The sequence below is a fragment of the Schistocerca gregaria genome, chromosome X (genome assembly GCF_023897955.1).
Source record: "Schistocerca gregaria isolate iqSchGreg1 chromosome X, iqSchGreg1.2, whole genome shotgun sequence".
Taxonomy (NCBI): domain Eukaryota; kingdom Metazoa; phylum Arthropoda; class Insecta; order Orthoptera; family Acrididae; genus Schistocerca; species Schistocerca gregaria.
This window is the reverse complement of record NC_064931.1, coordinates 501,874,897-501,894,913: the sequence shown is the minus strand read 5'-3', so window position 1 is coordinate 501,894,913 and position 20,017 is coordinate 501,874,897. Positions and strand designations below refer to the sequence as shown.

Sequence of the window (20,017 nt, the reverse complement as noted above, 5' to 3'; positions counted from 1 at the left end):
CTGCACCTAAAATCTGGAGTTTACAAAATTCCATGTGGATGTGGCCTTTCTTACGTTGGACAAACAACTCGTACTGTCCAAGAAAGATGTACAGAACACAATAGGTACACACGACTCTTACACCTAACAATTCGTAAGTGGTAGAGCACTGTATCGACACTGGTCACAGTAATGTTTTATGACAACGGCGAAATTTTGGCAACTACATCATCTTTTTGGGACTCGATAGTGAAGGCGGCAATTGAGATTCGTTTGACGTCCAATTTAATTAACAGAGATAGTGGTTTCAACCTTGATAAATCATCGAATCCGGCATTTGGTGTAATAAACTAACAAAGACGTCATCACAGTGCAGCTCACAATGATATATTGACATGCCAACACAGATCGACTGTGGAGTTATAGATGTAACTCGTGCATTGTTCACGTCTCTGCCGCCGACCAACGTCTCTGGCGCATTTGCATCTGTGGCCGCATGCGCACTCGAGCGGTACACGAGTATAAAGGGACGAAGTGAACACTGGAGCGGCAGTCTTGCGGCTCACTCTGAAGATGGTTGAACGTTACACAGCCGAAATATTAGAAGAAGAAGGAGAATTCTTGCTGCTGCACACCGGAAACTTAATGGAACAATACCCAATCACCTCACAATTGCCATTTTGGGTGGAAGTGCTGTAAGCTGTTTCCGTATTCGTTGTTCTGAAGGACGCGTCAATCAAAATGTAATATTGTTCTTGGACTGTACTTGGTGTACAGCAGTGGGTAAAACCAACTTAACACTTCATTGTGTTAACACATTCTTCTGTCGAAAGACAAGAGAAACGAACACAAGGAAAATGACTTTTCTTTTATCTCCTAAAATTTCAACAGAGCGTGTAGGAGACAAGGGATTTTTGTTATACATTCACTTTTAATATGTTCTTTTAAATAAAACGGTTGCAAATGAAAATAAAAAATTTGTGTTATGATCTAAAAATTGAAGCGACCATGTCGTACATTAGAAATTAATACGTACTTTTGAAGAGATGCGTTGAAAATTAAAATTAAACTGTCGTTTGACAATCTAATAACTTGATTGTATAGGAGATAAAGAAAACACTTTCGGTGAATCTGTACGCAAGTCTAAAAAATGAAAATGAATTAGAGATTTCGGTGCACGAACTAATAATTAAATACAGACGAACAAACACAGAACTGGATTTGCTATTACAAAATTTTACAAACTAGTGTGGAAAAATCAAATTTGTTTTATAATCTAATAGTTAACGTGTAAGGCATTAGGGTCTGTGTAGCTAGATGCAGCATAATAAGTGTACACAATACCTTTAATCCACGTAAGGGCTGAACAGATTTGTACCGTAGCTACCGCTCTCATCATAGATTAAAACTGTGCGCCCGACCGAGACTCGAACTCGGGACCTTTGCCTTTCGCGGGCAAGTGCTCTACCAACTGAGCTACCGAAGCACGACTCACGCCCGGTACTCACAGCTTTACTTCTCCCACACAGTTTTAATCTGCCAGGAAGTTTCTTATCAGCGCACACTCCGCTGCAGAGTGAAAATCTCATTCTGGAAACATCCCCCAGGCTGTGGCTAAGCCATGTCTCCACTATATCCTTTCTTTCAGGAGTGCTAGTTCTGCAAGGTTCGCAGGAGAGCTTCTGTAAAGTTTGGAGGGTAGGAGACGAGATACTGGCAGAAGTAAAGCTGTGAGTACCGGGCGTGAGTCGTCCTTCGGTAGCGCAGTTGATGCCGGCACGGTAGCTCAGCGTGTTCGGTCAGAGCGTTAGGTGCCCTCTGTAATAAAAAAAATAAAAAAAACTGAGTTGAATGGATCAGTAACGAACTTCAATGGGCGTCATATGACGTCCGCCACGAACAATTGAAACGAACAATAACGAACAAAATGAGATTACAAAAAAATAAAAAAAGGTTGTAGAGCACTTGCCCGCGAAGGGCAAAGGTCCCGAGTTCGAGTCTCGGTCGGGCACACAGTTTTAATCTGCCAGGAAGTTTCATATCAGCGCACACTCCGCTGCAGAGTGAAAATCTCATTCTAGAAAGCTTTTACGTATTTATCAACAGAACTGAACTGCGTTATTTGTAAACATTTTTTCATCTGAACGTACTCCCTAATGACGGATCTTTCCGCGATAACTATACATTTCAGCAGACACCCAGAAAACGCATGAGTTCTAATATACTACAGTATCAACATGACTGTACAGATCCGAGCGGCCTGGGTCATTCGGGCATTGTTTAGTATTGTCGGGCGCCTTCGGTCACGTCTGCACGTAAACGAGGTTTGTTTCCGCGTTCTGCCATCGGCAATTGTAAAGTGAACAGGTAATAATACGTAGTCTGTAAATCCAATGAATGTGCTCTAAGTTATTATAAAAATCACATTATGATCTTAAATGTTTAAAACAGATATGAATAAATAAACAAACTCAAGTCAGCAAAGTTTGCGTATGGCATTGATGGCCGAAAATTCGTTGAGCATATCTTCATAGTTCAGACGGTTATCAGTTAGGAGGTCGGCTTCGATATGAAGAATGGATAAGCCATGCAATCTCTCCTGAGACAACGTAGAACGTAGCTACGTTTTCCGTCATTTAAGAGCCGAAAACGAGCGGTCTGCTGAACAATTTGTAAGTACAGAAATATTCTAAGAGCAATGTTAACATTCGAAAACACGGACTGTAACCCCTCTTTTCGTAAACATTTACTCATTTCGACTGGTATATCACTAATCTCAGAAGATTTCAAAAGTTACTCGAAATGTACACATTCACTATGGAAGGAAGTTTCTAATTCTATGTCATATGACACTTGGAGTTTTACTGCATGTTCTGCAATATTGTAGGTGAATTATTCTTAAGGTTACTGAAAACTGTGAAGGAGTCAAATGGATCAAATGGCTCTGAGCACTATGGGACTTAACTGCTGTGGTCATCAGTCCCCTACAACTTAGAACTACTTAAACCTAACTAACCTAAGGACAACACACACATTAATGCCCGAGGCAGGATTCGAACCTGCGACCGTAGCGGTCGCGCGGTTCCAGACCGTAGCGCCTAGAACCGCTCGGCCACTCTAGCCGGCGTGAAGGAGACCAACAGTGTTCTATAGCTTTCATTCCTCCTCACTAATTCGGCGTACAAGTTGTTGAGTAATGGGATATATGTTTCAACTCTAAATTTTTCCCTTCCAGTCAGAGAAACTTCTTCAGAGTCCGCTTCTTCATTATCATGAAGTTTGCGTTTTTGTGATCTGTTGTAGATGCATTCATAGTCTATATCAGTCACAATCTCCATGGATGTATTTTCATAAGAGTCGAAAATGCCACGAATAGATGCAATAAATCGTACTTGTGATTCATATAATTCATGCTCTATTTTAGTATCAATATTTACACTTTGCAATTTCAGATTTACACTATTAAATCTCTGGAGTTTGTCCTTCCAAACTGTAATCATGAATACTGTTTCCAGTCTGCTTAGTTGATTCAATAAAGCTGAAGCCTCATTTCGCACAAGTGGTCTTTCAAAGTTATTATTGGCAATATGTGTGAGTTCATTGATAACGCGCTCCCAATTTTCATATAGACTTACAAACGCTTCCTCTCTTGCTGATCAACATGTTTTTCATAAACATTTTACCGTTTTGCTTCCTGGTTTCATGAAAGAAAGAAGTTTATCCCAGCGCTGTGTAGAGCAGAGAAAAAATTATAAAGGTTTTGCACTACATTGGAAAATGAACATGCTTCCCGACAACAGCACTAGTGCAGACTAAATTCAAAGAGTGTGCTGCCCAAGGCATATTATGAACTTTCGGATTTCGTTCTTTAAGACGTCCCTGCAAACCAGTGTAAGTTACTGACATATTGCTTGCGTTGTCATATGGCTGGCCTCTACAGTCAGTAATATCTATGGAATTTGTTAACAGGACTTTTAGTGTGGCCTCAGTTAAGTTTTCGGATTTGTGTCCCAGGTCTGGTAAAAACAGAAGGAAACGTTCAACAGGTTCACCATTTTCGTTCACATATCTTAATACGAAAGATAATTGATCAACATGTGAAATGTCAGCATTAGAATCTTTTATTATACATAAATATTTGGCCTGTTTAATTTCACTTATGATAATTCTTTTTATTCGTTCAGAAAGAAGCTCTATTATTTCATCAGAGATTGTTGAAGAAAGAAGACTTGTATGTCCCTGCCCTGGATTTCCATATCGTTCAATGTGCTCTGCGAGAGAAGGATCAAACAAGTTGAAGAGACATCATAAATTGACCATTATGTAATGAATGGAATCTTTCAGCGTTTCCACGTAGGGGAAGTCCGCGACTTGTTGGCCTCTTCACTTCTGCAAACACCCTTTTCAACACACTGCGCCAGTACATTTATTTCTGTCTCGACATATGACTCGAAATGGTTATCTATTGTTCTCAGTGACTTTTTTCTTGTTAAGTGTCATGACTCAGTATTTTTGTGTTCAAGAGAATTCTCATGATGAGGTAAAATATTAAAAGTATTTTTCCACGCTGCAGTACCATGAATAGTAATTGCGGCCTTACCTCCGAACAATTTACATGGTGCACAAAAAACAGCACCGGTGCTACAGGAGTATACTACACTCCTGGAAATGGAAAAAAGAACACATTGACACCGGTGTGTCAGACCCACCATACTTGCTCCGGACACTGCGAGAGGGCTGTACAAGCAATGATCACACGCACGGCACAGCGGACACACCAGGAACCGCGGTGTTCGCCGTCGAATGGCGCTAGCTGCGCAGCATTTGTGCACCGCCGCCGTCAGTGTCAGCCAGTTTGCCGTGGCATACGGAGCTCCATCGCAGTCTTTAACACTGGTAGCATGCCGCGACAGCGTGGACGTGAACCGTATGTGCAGTTGACGGACTTTGAGCGAGGGCGTATAGTGGGCATGCGGGAGGCCGGGTGGACGTACCGCTGAATTGCTCAACACGTGGGGCGTGAGGTCTCCACAGTACATCGATGTTGTCGCCAGTGGTCGGCGGAAGGTGCACGTGCCCGTCGACCTGGGACCGGACCGCAGCGACGCACGGATGCACGCCAAGACCGTAGGATCCTACGCAGTGCCGTAGGGGACCGCACCGCCACTTCCCAGCAGATTAGGGACACTGTTGCTATTGGGGTATCGGCGAGGACCATTCGCAACCGTCTCCATGAAGCTGGGCTACGGTCCCGCACACCGTTAGGCCGTCTTCCGCTCACGCCCCAACATCGTGCAGCCCGCCTCCAGTGGTGTCGCGACAGGCGTGAATGGAGGGACGAATGGAGACGTGTCGTCTTCAGCAATGAGAGTCGCTTCTGCCTTGGTGCCAATGATGGTCGTATGCGTGTTTGGCGCCGTGCAGGTGAGCGCCACAATCAGGACTGCATACGACCGAGGCACACAGGGCCAACACCCGGCATCATGGTGTGGGGAGCGATCTCCTACATTGGCTGTACACCTCTGGTGATCGTCGAGAGGACACTGAATAGTGCACGGTACATCCAAACCGTCATCGAACCCATCGTTCTACCATTCCTAGACCGGCAAGGGAACTTGCTGTTCCAACAGGACAATGCACGTCCGCATGTATCCCGTGCCACCCAATGTGCTCTAGAAGGTGAAAGTCAACTACCCTGGCCAGCAAGATCTCCGGATCTGTCCCCCATTGAGCATGTTTGGGACTGGATGAAGCGTCGTCTCACGCGGTCTGCACTTCCAGCACGAACGCTGGTCCAACTGAAGCGCTAGGTGGAAATGGCATGGCAAGCCGTTCCACAGGACTACATCCAGCATCTCTACGATCGTCTCCATGGGAGAATGGCAGCCTGAGTTGCTGCGAAAGGTAGATATAGACTGTACTAGTGCCGACATTGTGCATGCTCTGTTGCCTGTGTCTATGTGCCTGTGGTTCTCTCAGTGTGATCATGTGATGTATCTGACCCCAGGAACGTGTCAATAAAGTTTCCTCTTCCTGGGACAATGAATTCACGGTGTTCTTATTTCAATTTCCAGGAGTGTACATTTTTGTTCAAATATCAGTTTCTATCGCCTATTGATCTTGTTGAATTAGAAACCTCACCCTTACAATTTTGATTAATGCCACGCTGTAACAGAATGTCGATTGTTGATTCATTGACACACCATTCTCCAGGACCATCATTAACGAGGTTATTTTGTTTGTAATGTCTGACTTGACACTTAGTTTTTCGTGAAATCAGGAACAGTTTGCTTTTCTTCATTTTTAAGTTTTGTTTCGTCTGTATTTACTTCTTTTACAACAACTGCAGTGCCACAACTATCATCCAAAACTACTTTCACTCGAAGTCGAACCAGCAGCACTTTTTACGAAAAATTTATCTACTCTGCCAAGCGTGTTTAGAACATTGGCTTCTCTTCTCGCCTTTCCTTCGATAATTTCCGAAATGCCGCTCCACTTAATTTTGCACGTTTGCTTTTTTCACTGTTATTCAGGTTAAGGCACTTACAAAATTGTCAACCAACAGTCAAAACAAAAGAAACAATTTTTAAATGGCAAGAAACAAAAACTGTATCCAATTCCAATCGTACTACACCGCGCATGAGCACAAAGCTTTTTACTTTGAACACGGCACACGAGCACAAAGATTTATCCTTTATACACGGAGCGATGAACTGACCAACTCGGATTACCCGACGTAACTGTGCTATGAAACAACGACCATGCAGAATAATTTAATTTTATTGTTGCCTGTTTCTTTGTTGTCAGTGAACAGTAGAAGCACAGATGCTGCCTGCAAAACGGGACAGTCCCTTTTTTGGTTTCTGTATCCCGCACCGCCGCAATTTTAACTGTGACGCAAATATGTTCTGAATATTTTTGACACTGCCTTTCTAATTTAGAACGGAAATAATTTTTGCAGTTTCTTGCAGTGATGTGTGCTGGATCGACTCTTATCCCACTTATTCTTGTAACATTTTAGCGGTTTCTGTGGGCAGAGAAGAAAGATTACGAAGTTTAAGTAGTCTTGTTGGTAGTTGATATGCTATGTTGTCATTTGTGAGAACACAGCTGTTATGTCTACACGCTAATGTACCTTTTGTTCCAACAAAAAATAAAAGTAACCTTTCATCGAAGAAAAAAGGCTTAATTAAGAATTTTAATATAAAATTTACAATGCCACGTACTATTCGATTGTACAGTGTGGGAACTTTGATACCTTGCAGACTGCAGCACAATATATGAGACAAAAGAATGTTGGTTTCTTCTTCTTTTTTCGCTAAAAGAGTAACTAAGTAAATAAATAAATAAAATTTTAAAATTTTTTAAAGTGTATTCCACACATTATTAGATATTCTGCTGCCATTCTTTTCGTATAAACATGTGTTTAAAAAGTAAAACATTCCCAGTATCAATATGTTATGTTAAACGGGTGTCATTAAATAAAAGCTCAGATATTGAAGACCACAGAGCTTTCACAGTGATTACAGTAATGGAGGGATGACTTGATACTTACACGTAATTTCTACAAGAAATTTAAGTAGAGTCGCGTTTTTATATACTGAGGCCCAAGCATATTACAGTATTTAAGAAACTGCTGATTAGTTTATCACAACTTTTCAGGGGTCCCAGTATTTTCAGGGGGAAAATATGGTAGGGTTAAGTAGAAGCCGACAACATTCTCGGAACAATAACTTTTCAAACACTGTATTGTAGATTGCCGCTCTGACAGCTTACTTCAAAATATTTTGAACAATCATGAAGATGATATCAGACAGAAACCCATTGTTAAATTTCCATTCAGTCACCAAGTAAACTATGTATATTTCCAAGGTATTATTGACGAATTTCGTTGTTTAACAATATTAAAACTTTTTGCAGTTAAAAAGTGCAGTTATTTTGAAACTTAAAAGGTTAAAATGAATACAAAGCAAAAAATTCGGCCCACCTTAAGGTGCCGCCCCAAGACTCGTGCCTAGTAGGCCTATATGTAAATCCGTCACTGTTAGTGCAGAGAAAGAAACTGTGGGGAGTACTCATAAACGCTTGTGCAAAGTCTATGGAGCACCTGACCTCGACAGAAATACCGTTAGTCGCTGGGCACAGAGGGTGAGGTAACCAGAAGGCGGTTCAGCGGGGCTCAACGATTTGCAGCGGTTGGGGAGACCATCCACGGCTGTCACACATGACATGCAGCGAGCTGATGTTGTCATTCGCCATTAAAGGATGAGGTTTGCAGAAGATATTTTGAGGATGACGAGGAGGTGATTCACACAGTCACACAGTGAAGCACTGGCTCCGCCAGCAGGACTAGGATTGGTACTTACAGAGCATACACGCCCTTGTTTCGCGCCGGAGGAAGGCCATAGAACGGGATGAAGATTACATGGAAGAATAGGGTAGGTATAGAGCACACCATTCTTTCGTCTGTGTAATTCCCATCATGTTCAATAAAGAATTGTTGAAGAAGGAAAATGCGGTGCATTACTTCCTCGGCAACCCTCGTACCTAGTGCAGAGAAAGAAACTGTGGGGAGTACTCATAAACGTTTGTGCAAAGTCTATGGAGCATCTGACCTCGACAGAAATACCGTTAGTCGCTGGGCACAGAGGGTGAGGTCACCAGAAGGCGGTTCAGCGGGGCTCAACGATTTGCAGCGGTTGGGGAGACCATCCACGGCTGTCACACATGACATGCAGCGAGCTGATGTTGTCATTCGCCATTAAAGGATGAGGTTTTCAGAAGACATTTTGAGGACGACGAGGAGGTGATTCACACAGTCACACAGTGAAGCACTGGCTCCGCCAGCAGGACTAGGATAGGTACTTACAGAGCATACACGCCCTTGTTTCGCGCCGGAGGAAGGCCATAGAACGGGATGAAGATTACATGGAAGAATAGGGTAGGTATAGAGCACACCATTCTTTCGTCTGAGTAATTCCATCATGTTCAATAAAGAATTGTTGAAGAAGGAAAATGCGGTGCATTACTTCCTCGGCAACCCTCGTACTACCGCTCATCACTACGGAAACCTTCTCTGTTGCAAGACCCACGGCATGAGTTTGTTCTCCTGAGCAGTGACTTGTACGATGCTGCATAGGTATTAAAACCGAGTCCTATCGCCTCTTGACAGACTATTGTGCCACTTATTTCATTATGTGCATAGTGAAGGATGACTTCGGCAAGAGAACTCATGTGTGTGTATCTATTAGTAGTTGCAATATAACTCAGATTTCTATGGCCCCTGTGAGTTAATAATTCAGGCAATAGTTCAGTTTTCATATGTTACTGTTGTCTCTGATTCACAATAAAGTAGTCATAAGCACGTGTAACTCATGTGAAACCATGTTGACGAAAATTCGCAACTTATCGGTCCCCAAAGGTACACAACATTCGAGCTCAGTTTTCGGTGTAGATTCGTTGATAGAGAACGTATCAATAATTGTGACACAGTCTGTCTACATCAATATACCCTGACGTCACATAGACTGAGTTCCGTGGGTCTGCGGAAACTTTCAGTCACATAGTTCATCTCCTTCTATCAATATTCCTTGATCTGATGTCATTGTAGATATGTCTCGGTCACTGAATATTGTATTCTGGCGACTTTCTACAATATATCATTGTTACAGTTCCACCGCGTACGTAGCCTAAAGACTGACATAGCTGCCTGTCGTCGACAGAAAAACTGAACGTGTTCTTAGGCTGCATCTACAAGAAACAGTGTAAGCATAATACTGTGCTGTCTGAACTGCTGTTGCTTGTTGCACACAAATAGCCTTTTCCGCCTGCCAGCGAATTCAATTAAGAAAATGGATGCCGCGCAATCGCTGACTAACCGTTTTCTACTTTGGATCGATACCTTAAGTTGCAACTCGGCAACTAATGACCTTGTTCATTTTTTCAGTTTCAGCAGCAGCGTTTTGTTCCTAATGCCTGTGTTGTTTCAGGGACAAGACTACATAAAAAGCATGTAAACGTTGATAAACATAAAAATTCCTGCATCGTCTCTCTACATCTACATTTACGTCTCCATCTACAAGGATATTCTGCAAATCACACGTAACTGCCTGACAGAGGGTTCATCGAAACACCTTCACAATAACTGTCTGTTATTCCACTCTCAGCGAACTGAAAAAATACACCTATATTTTTCGGTGTAAGCTCTAATTTCCTTTATTTTATTATGATGAAAGTTTCTCCCTATGTCAATCAACGTCAACAAAATATTTTCGAATTCGGAGGAGAAAGTTGGTAATTGCAATTTAGTGAGAAGATCCCGCTTCAAGTAGACACGAATTTGTTTTAATGATGTCCACCACTCACCCTCTATCGTGTCCGTGACACTCTCTCCCCTTTTGCTCGATAACACATAACGTGCTGCTCTTCTTTGAACTACCTCGACGTACTCAGTTAGTCATATGTGGTAAGCATCCCATACTGTGCAGCATTACTCCAAAAAAGACGGACAAGCGTAGTGTAGGCAGTCTCTTTAGCAGATTTGTTGCATCTTCAAAGTGTTCCTTCAGTATATCGCAGTCTTCGGTTCGCGTTCTCCACAATATTGCTCATTCTAATTTAAGTTGTTCGTAATTGTAATTTCTAGGTATTTAGTTTAATATATGGCCTTTGAGTTTTGATTGATTTATCGTGAAACCACACTTTGCATTATTTAGAGCACTGCCAATTTTCGTACCATAGAGATACGTTTTTAAATAACTTTGATATTTATTTTGATCTTCTGATGAGTTTACTAGACGATAAACGACAGCATCATCTGCAAACAATCTAAGACAGCGGCTCAGATTATCCCCTAAATCGGTTATACAGATAAAGAAGAATAGAGTGCCTATAACACTGCTTTGAGGGACGTCAGATATCACTTCTGTTTTATTCAATGACTATCCGTCAGTTAATAGGAACTGTGACCTCTCTGACAGGAAATCACGAATCCAGTCCCATAACTGAGACGATATTCAATAAGTATGCTATTTGGTTACAAGCAGCTTGTGAGGTACAGTGTCAAAAGCCTTCTGGAAATCTAAAAATACCGGAATCACTTTGAAATCCCTTTTTAATAGTACTCAACACTTCGTGTGAGGAAAGAGCTACCTCTAAATCCGTGTTGACTGTGTGTCAACAGACTGTTCTCTTCGACGTAATACATAATGTTCGAACGTAATATATGTTCAAAATTCCTCCTGAATATAGACGTTAATAATATGGGCCTGTAATTTAGGGGATTACTAGTATTGCCTTTCTTGAATATACGTGTGACTTGTGCTACTTTCCAGACTTTTGGTACGGTTTTCCGACGAGTGAGCGGTTGTATATATTCTTGAGTATGGGGTTACTGCATCAACATGCTCAGAAAGAAACCTAAGTGGTGTAAAGTCTGGACCCGAAGACGTACTTTTATTAAATGATTTAAGTTGCTGCATACTCCGAAGATACCTACTTCTAAGTTACTCATGTTTACAGCTGTTCTTGATTCGAATTTTGGAATATTTACTTCGTCTTCTTAGCCGAAGGAATTTCGGAAGGCTGTGTTTAGTACCTCTGTTTTGGCAGCACTGTCATCGATAGTATTTCCGTTCCTATCACGCTGAGAAGGCACTGATTGTGTCTTGCCGCAAGTATACCTTACATGTGATCAGAATCTCATTGGATTTTCTGCCAGATTCCGAGACAATGTTTCGTTGTAGGAACTATTACGAGTATCTCGGATTGACGTCCGCGGTGAATTTCGGACTTCTCTAAAAACTGCCATTCTTGGGGATTTTTCGAGCGTTTGAATTTGGAATACTCTTTTTGGTGTTTCTGAAACAAGATTTTAACACGTTTCATTAAGCAATGGGGATCAGCTCCGTCGTTTGTTAATTCATTTTGTATAAATGTCTCAACTGCTTTCAGTACTGTTTCTCTGAATTCCATCCACATCTGCTCTGTACATACTGTGTTAATTTGGAAGGAGTGCAGTTTGCATCTCAAAAGACGTCAAGGTAATTTTTATCTGCTATTTTAAACAGATATATTTTTCATTTTTTTAAGATTAGGCAGCTACAGTATTCGACCTCGCTACGACAACCCTGTGTCCACTAATCCTTGCATCCGTTTTGATGCTCGTTATTAGTTCGGGATTATTTGTTGGTAAGATATCATGTGTGTTTACACAACCGTTTACTATTCGAGTGGGCTCATGAACGAACTGCTCGAAATAATTTTCAGAGAATTCGTTTAGCACAATTTCGGATGATGTTTTATGCATATCTCCCCGTTTTAAGATGCATTTTCGCCAACATATCGAGGGTAACTTGAAGTTCCCACCAACTATAATTGTGTGAGTTGGGCATGTGTCTGAAACAATTTTGCACGTTCAATTAGCCCACGTGAAAAATAAGGGCGTTTAAATGTTGTAAGAAATGTGTGGTTTCATCGGCAGCTGCAGACACTGGAGTGGGATGGAGGTATGCGAACAGATTTTCGTGGATATTCTCATTATGATGCAGATACCCACTCACGTAAGGATATGTACAAGTACACATGAGAAGTCCTTCAGTATTAGGCTAAGAAAGCGAAAGGCTGAAAGAAGTGGAGGAATGTATCATGGGAAGCGTGGTTCAGACGTCCAGACTGGTTGTCGATAAGGAGCCTAGTGAGTATTAAAACGAGAGTTTCAGTGTTTCAGAAGCTATTCATCTTAAATATCTTCCAAACCGTTTGACATCTCTTTTTACACAGTGTAACTGTTAGGAAGTCTTCACGAGTCGACATTTGTCGCACGTCCCACCTACATTAATTACACACCTGTCGTATTACTCAGAATTTTTTCAAATGGAAGTGATATAATATCTGCTGCTACTATAGTACATTGCCATGGTGTATTTCATAAAGGTAGGTAAATTTAGTGTTCCAAATCTAATAAGTAGTTTCGGGGAAATTAAAATATTTAGAACACAGGGCTAATCCGTTCACAACATCAATCCGATTGATTAGCATATCAGTAATTTCACACCAATGACAGAAACTTTTTAATATCGGATACCGAACACGTGAGGTTGTGCAGTGGTTAAGTCATTGGATTCGTAATCGATAAGAAGGCGTTTCTAATATCTGAATGTATCTGACTGGTCATTAAGATTTTGGTTCTTCGTGATTACCCTAAACAGTCTAGAGAAAATTCTGGGATGGGTTCTTTGAAAAACCAGGCACATATTTGAAAATATCTTTTACCGATTACAAGTCGATGGGACGTTAACCATTATTTTGCTTTTTCGGATGAAGAGGAAACAGTATTGCGCCACCTCGATACCGATATGGAAGGGGCAAAGGTGAATCGTACTTTCTATTCATGTGAAGTTCTAGTATATCGAGAGAAATTAGATGTTCTAGTTCTTTAATAAAGAGTGCAGTAGAAATGCAAAGAATGAAGCTATAGTCGCAAAGACGATGTCCAAAACGAATGACATTTCAGCTACTGATGACTATAGATGTTAAGTCCCATAGTGCTCAGAGCCATTTGAACCATTTGAACATTTCAGCTAATGCGAAAAAGTTGTTATTGGAAGCCCACAGAAATGCTACACAAAGGTTAAATGGCAAGCCTGCAGAGTGGCGCGAATGAATTAATATTATGGTAATTGTTACTACATAATGCAAATATTAGCTCTAGAGAAACTGTGAATGTTCTGGAATAACAAGCGAAATTGCAGAAGACGTATAATATTATGTCTCTCGTTTCGGACGTGACATTAGAACAATATCATCTTTCTGCACGGAATTATCTTTACCGTTGAAGTAACCTTTACAAATCATGGACTGCTGATTGTGAGAAATGTACATTACTGGTCCGCTGATAAAGCGAGGCCTGGCTGAGGCAGGCTGAATATGCGAGGCAGTGGAACATAAAAGTTCAGAGTTAGATTATAGAATTCTGTGTAGGTGGTGGTTACCTCATCGAAGAAACTTTAACGAGTATCAGATAGGAACAACAGCTTTTTGCTGAAGTGCTACCGGCTCTCCCAGAGAAAGTATCAAATGAAATACATAACTATATGTGGTACCAGCATACTGATGGCTTAACTACTCGCTTGTGGCTATTAAATCACTCCACCAGCTCTTTTCTGATACCTGAATAATATCGGATTAAGTCATCAATTAGTGAGCATTTGCGTCTGATTTTATGCCACTTTTTTATATTTTTTTGACATTAGGAAACTACATAAATGAAGTCTTTGCTCAATGTACGACCACCAAATATTATTCAAAACATCGCATTATTGCAGTGTAAGCAACAATATCGAAGTAATCTCTTCAGACGATTCAGGAATTCTTGCACCAGCAACTGTAAACGTCTGTTTTAATAGACCGACACCATTTCCCATGGTTGATGATACAAATGGAATTTTATGTAAGTGTTTGGCTCTGAGCACTACGCGACTTATCTTCTGAGGTCATCAGTCGCCTAGAACGTAGAACTAATTAAACCTAACTAACCTAAGGACATCACACACATCCATGCCCGAGGCAGAATTCGAACCTGCAACCGTAGCGGTCGCTCGGTTCTAGACTGTAGCGCCTAGAACCGCACGGCCACTCCGTCCGGCTGTAACTGTTTCTTAGCATTTTATTTTTTTATTCTTTTGTTAGTGCTGGTGGTGTTATAATTTTAAAATCTAATTTCGAATCTAGATATTAATATGATGTAAATATTCTTGTTCGTGCGAAATTATTACTTAACAGTCTTTATTGCTCAACCTCCTACTTTACAAATCCATTTAAGACACAAAGGAATTAAAGACATTAGCTGCTAGTGGGCACTGATTTGTTACAACAGGGAAGGTTGAAAATTTGTGCCAGACAAGGTCTCCTACCCCTTAGGCAGATGTGCTAACCAACCTGCATGATTAGCATATCGATTCGGACATATCCGAAAGAACACACACCACCTCTCTACCCACACAGTTTGTGACAGTAATCTTTTTCTGAAGGCACAGGCAAGGACATAAACATTGACGAGTTAATCATCATCATTATCCGCCATGTCCTTTGCCTTTTAGTTTGTGTGTCATTGTAACCTCAACTATACCGAATTTATAATGAGACACTTCAGCTGCGTCAAACTGAAGCGCCGCATCAGCCGAACGTGACGTTCTATACAAAAACACGGACTCTCTATGGTACGAGTAAGACAGCAATTTGTTTGATGTTTAAAGAAGGTAAAAATTTAATAACTTTGTAATTTCTCCATAACTACTAACTAGATTTCGGTGAGAGAAGCGCGCCTCAATCTGCCTCTTTCAAACATGTAATACTACACTCATGCTCATAAATTAAGGACAATGCTGATACATGGTGAAACAACGCTGTGGGCGGCGGTTTGCGGGCTTAAATAACCTCGGGGTATGACCATGCGGTGCATTTGAGCTGCGGTCGTCGGACGGTGGCGCTGGCAGCAGTCCACATACGACGAGGTGTGTTGGTGCATGTCGGAGTAGGATGCAGCGAGTAAGTGTGCAGACGTTTTCAGACGTGCTTATGGTGACTATGTATTGAATATCGCTCGAAGAACACATATTGATGACGTTATGAGGGGTAGAATACTAGGGCGACTGGAGGCTGGTCAAACACAGCAGGTCGTAGCACGGGCCCTCCGTGTGCCACAAAATGTGATCTCAAGATTATGGCAACGATTCCAGCAGACAGGAAACGTGTCCAGGCGCTACAGTACGGGACGTCCACAGTGTGAAATACCAGAAGAAGACCGATATCTCACCATCAGTGCCCGCAGACGGCCACGGAGTACTGCAGGTAGCCTTGCTCGGGACCTTACCGCAGCCACTGGAAGAGTTGTCTCCAGACACACAGTCTACAGACGACTGTAGACCTGCAAGGTGCATTCCACTGACTCCTGGTCACAGGAGAACCCGTAAAGCTTGTTGTAAAGAACACAATACATGCTCATTGGAACAGTGATCCCAGGTTATATTCACGGACGAGTCCATGTGTATAGTCTGAACAATGATTCTCGCCGGGTTTTCATCTGGCGTGAACCAGGTCCAAGTTACAAACCCCTTAATGTCCTTTAAAGGGACCTGTATGGAAGTTGTGGTTTAATGGTGTGGGGTGGGTTTATGATTGGTGCAGGTACACCCCTGCAAGTAATTGACAGAGGAACTGTAACAGGTCAGGTGTATCGGGATGTCATTTTGCACCGCCTTTTCAGAGGTGCAGTGGGTCCCACCTTCCCCCTGATGGATGATAACGCACGGCCCTACCGAGCTGCCATCGTGGAGGAGTACCTGGAAACAGAAGATATCAGGCGAATGGAGTGGCCTGCCTGTTCTCCAGATCTAAACCCCATCGAGCACGTCTGGGATGCTCTTGATCGATGTACCGCTGCACGTCTTCAGCGTCTTCAAACCCCTAGGACACTTCAGAAGCTCTGACAGGCACTTGTACAAGAATGGGAGACTGTATCCCAGCAGTTGCTCGACCACCTAATCCAGAGTATGCCAATCCATTGTGTGGCCTGTGTACGTGTGCATGGTGATCATATCCCATACTGATGTCGGGTACATGCGCAGGAAACAATGGCGTTTTGTAGCGCATGTGTTTCGGGACGGTTTTCTCAACTTATCACAAATACCGTGGACTTACAGATCTGTGTCGTGTGTGTTCCCTATGTGCCTATTTTATTAGCGCCAGTTTTGTGTAGTGCAACGTTGTATGGTACCACATTCTGCAATTATCCTTAATTTATCAGCATGAGTGTAGAAGCAAAACTAGTGAGGGGTGATGAAATAAGTTTCCGTTTGAGGTCGTTGATGCAGCTTATATGTAGCGTACCGTGACAATAAAGCTGGTATATTAGCACTGATATGCAGACAAGGGACTAGTGTGGCATTTGTGTCTTAAAACGTGCGTGCAGTAAATCTAAAGGCAACATGACTGTCGAATATCACCATTGTGGAATGCTGCTCGACGAGGGGTGCTGCCGCTTCATGAAAACGCAAGTCCCCATATCGCAAATGTCGTAACGCAATAGTGAAGCAACTCAAGTGAGAGACACTCAAGCACCAGAATTGTAGTCTTGATCTCTCCCCATGCGACTGTTACTCCTTAGGTTCGTGAAAAAAAAAAAAAAAAAAAAAAAAGAGTTGACGAATCTTGTCGAAAGAGGATGTGCAGTAGGCAGTTACAGACTTTCTCACACAGCTGGGCCCTGTCTTTTAGCAAAAGAGTATCTCGAACCTAGTGCGTCTGTGAGATGATAGCCTCAAAGATCACGGAAGTTCTTCCTGATAGGCGTACCAATTCTAGATTGTACGGACTTCGAACGGTAACTTTTTGATCGACTTTCATACCTGATTCCTTTTTTAAACTTTTTGACGGATGACACACAGCGTTTTAGTTATCTTTTATCATATCTACCGATTTCTGGTTATGCCATCATCAAGCTATGTATGCACATAAAAACAAAGTCTGTAGAAACCAGAAACGTATAAAGTGTTTCCAAGCTTATAAGGGGAGGACAGGGCGTTCGGATCACAGATTTACTTCGAACTTTGCATACGTTTAATAGTCCATTAGAAAAACACAATGTGTAAATAGTAATATTTCGAGAAAATCGCAAGAGAACTTTACACGTCACTAATGTATCGCTGAGTTGTGAAACTGAATGCGAGCTGGCTGTGTTCGTGAGGTTAGCCATCAAGTTCCGTAAACAATGGATCGCTGGATCGAGTCTCGTTCTTATTTTTACTTGTGTTTGCTGCAAAACTAGTCATGTTACTTAGTACATATTACATCTGAAAGGTAATATGATGAAAACATACGTGTATTTACATGAGCTTTTATGGAATTTCCAATGTTATTTGGCCGTTTAAATTTTTTTATTAGAGCGACGAATATTATACTACTTTTATTTATCTAGGAAAGTTAAAAACTTTATCAAGCCACTTCAGCCTTGTTAATATTTGATTGATAACAGCCGAGAAACTGCTTCTCGTGAAGATACCATTAAAATACCTTCTATGGTACATCACGAATTTTTTTGCGTTAACGTGATTTGCATCCAAATTGTCGGAATAAAGAGAAATTTATCGAGATTTTAACGATCTTTTTTCTTCTTAGAAGCTCTGGAGATTCACTGTTCATATGGAAAATTGTATTCGTTCGATGTAGTAGGTGCAGTTGTAATTTATGTTTTCCCTGTCTGCATAAAAAGCATAATGTTACAATTTTTAACGTCGAAAGCACATCCGACGGTTAATCGTACGTTACCTTCATATTCTGGCATAACGTAACTCATTTTATTATTGAATAAAACTATTTACACCATCCTTTATTGATGTTTGACTTTGGCTTTCCAAGCCTTTCCATCGTCTTTGAATCTTGTGTTTGCAGAACGAACCGTCCTGGTTCAAAGCAGTTCTCGGTAACATATCCGATTGCAGGTACAAGGGATTTCACAAATCACTATAGGCATACACTTTAAGGAAAACTTCATGCGTTTGGTAGTTTACTTGTCGATAGTTATTTATACAATACTTGTTCTGATAATAAAAATTAGCAAACACCACATAATATTGGAAAATTAATATACGTTAACGCAAATACATGCCTCTTTTCAGGATATAACCTTTCTGATGTAATATGTATGAATTAATATCACTAGTGTCAAGAAAACATTAACTAAAAAAAACATGAGTGGCACTACATCCAAAGATCCACCGCTTGCGAAGCTTGAGAGCTAACCACATGACCACTGCCATCTAGTACTCCAGTTCGCAACGCAGTGATACATCTACGACGCGTAAAGTTTCTCTTGTGATTTTCTCGAAATCGCGCTTAGTAGTACATCGAATGTCGTGTCACGTTGTCACATTGTTACACACAAGGAAGGGTTGCCATCAAGACAAGTTGCGCCAGCCCTCCCTCACCCCCCCCCCCCCCCCTCACCTCACCACCAAATTAGTGAGCTCCACAGCGATATCATTCAAACCTGCAACCGTTAGCGTCAGACATGAAGCAATGAAAATATTCGTGCTGTCAGCAGCAGCAACTCAAGGCAACTACCCAAAAATTACTGTTCATACAGACTGTAAGGCGAATGTAAGAAAACTGCGCACTGCCTTTCTGGAGGGAACTGAGAGGGCTGTGTCGACCCAGACAGAACACAAACGTCTGCATACAAAATGGAATTAGCCTTTAGGCGTCCATTATGAACTTGACAACAAGGCACAACCACAACCAGCATCGTAGTGCGCAAAGTTGGTGATCAAGGGAATACCTGGGAAGCATTCCGCATCAGTGAGATCGGGTTACCTTCACTGTTGTGTGAGCGCTTTCTGTGAAGCCTGATGGTCTTCATGGAAGAGTGCAGAGTCTGCCACGTACCAGAGCGCATCTCAGGCACGCGGTCCCATGAGTTAAGAAGAGAGCAGCGTTAATCTTGTTTTTGGGCTGTAACATGTAGGGATATCGGACACTTCTTATGGCTACTAGAAAATCAAACAGCTAAAACCGTGCGTTTGATGTCATTTACTGAATGGCTACCAGTTTCGATGCTTCGGTGCACCATCTTCAGGCTTTAGCTGATGCTGAGAGAGTTAACACCATACGTGTACACGGTGTCTAGTGGCCAACGTCTACAACGGGTTTTCGCAGATTACCTGTAACCGAAATGTTCTCTCTCCAACCGTCAAACCATCAACTATCAAGTTGATAGTTTATGGTTGGACAGACAACTTTGCGGCTACAGGTAATCTGCGAAAACTAGTTATAGATGTTGGCCACTGAAACATCGCGTATACGGATGGTATTAACCCTATCGGCAAAAGCTAAGACCTGAACATGGTCCATTGAAGCAACTAAACTGGTAGCCATACAATAAGTGGCGTCATAAGGACGGCTGTAGGTGTTTGATTTTCCTACGTAAGTGAACGGCGCAACTCCCTCAAACCTCCAGTCATAAGGTTGGACATACAAAAACTTT

The 20,017-nt window shown here is 41.8% G+C and overlaps 1 non-coding gene across 1 annotated transcript; it reads right to left on the bottom strand.

Annotated features, from left to right (window-relative positions):
- Window positions 1-1,390: 1,390 nt before the first annotated feature.
- On the bottom strand, window positions 1,391-1,465 carry Trnas-cga (transfer RNA serine (anticodon CGA)). Its single transcript has one exon. It is a non-coding gene; the product is annotated as a tRNA-Ser (tRNA).
- Window positions 1,466-20,017: the final 18,552 nt, after the last annotated feature.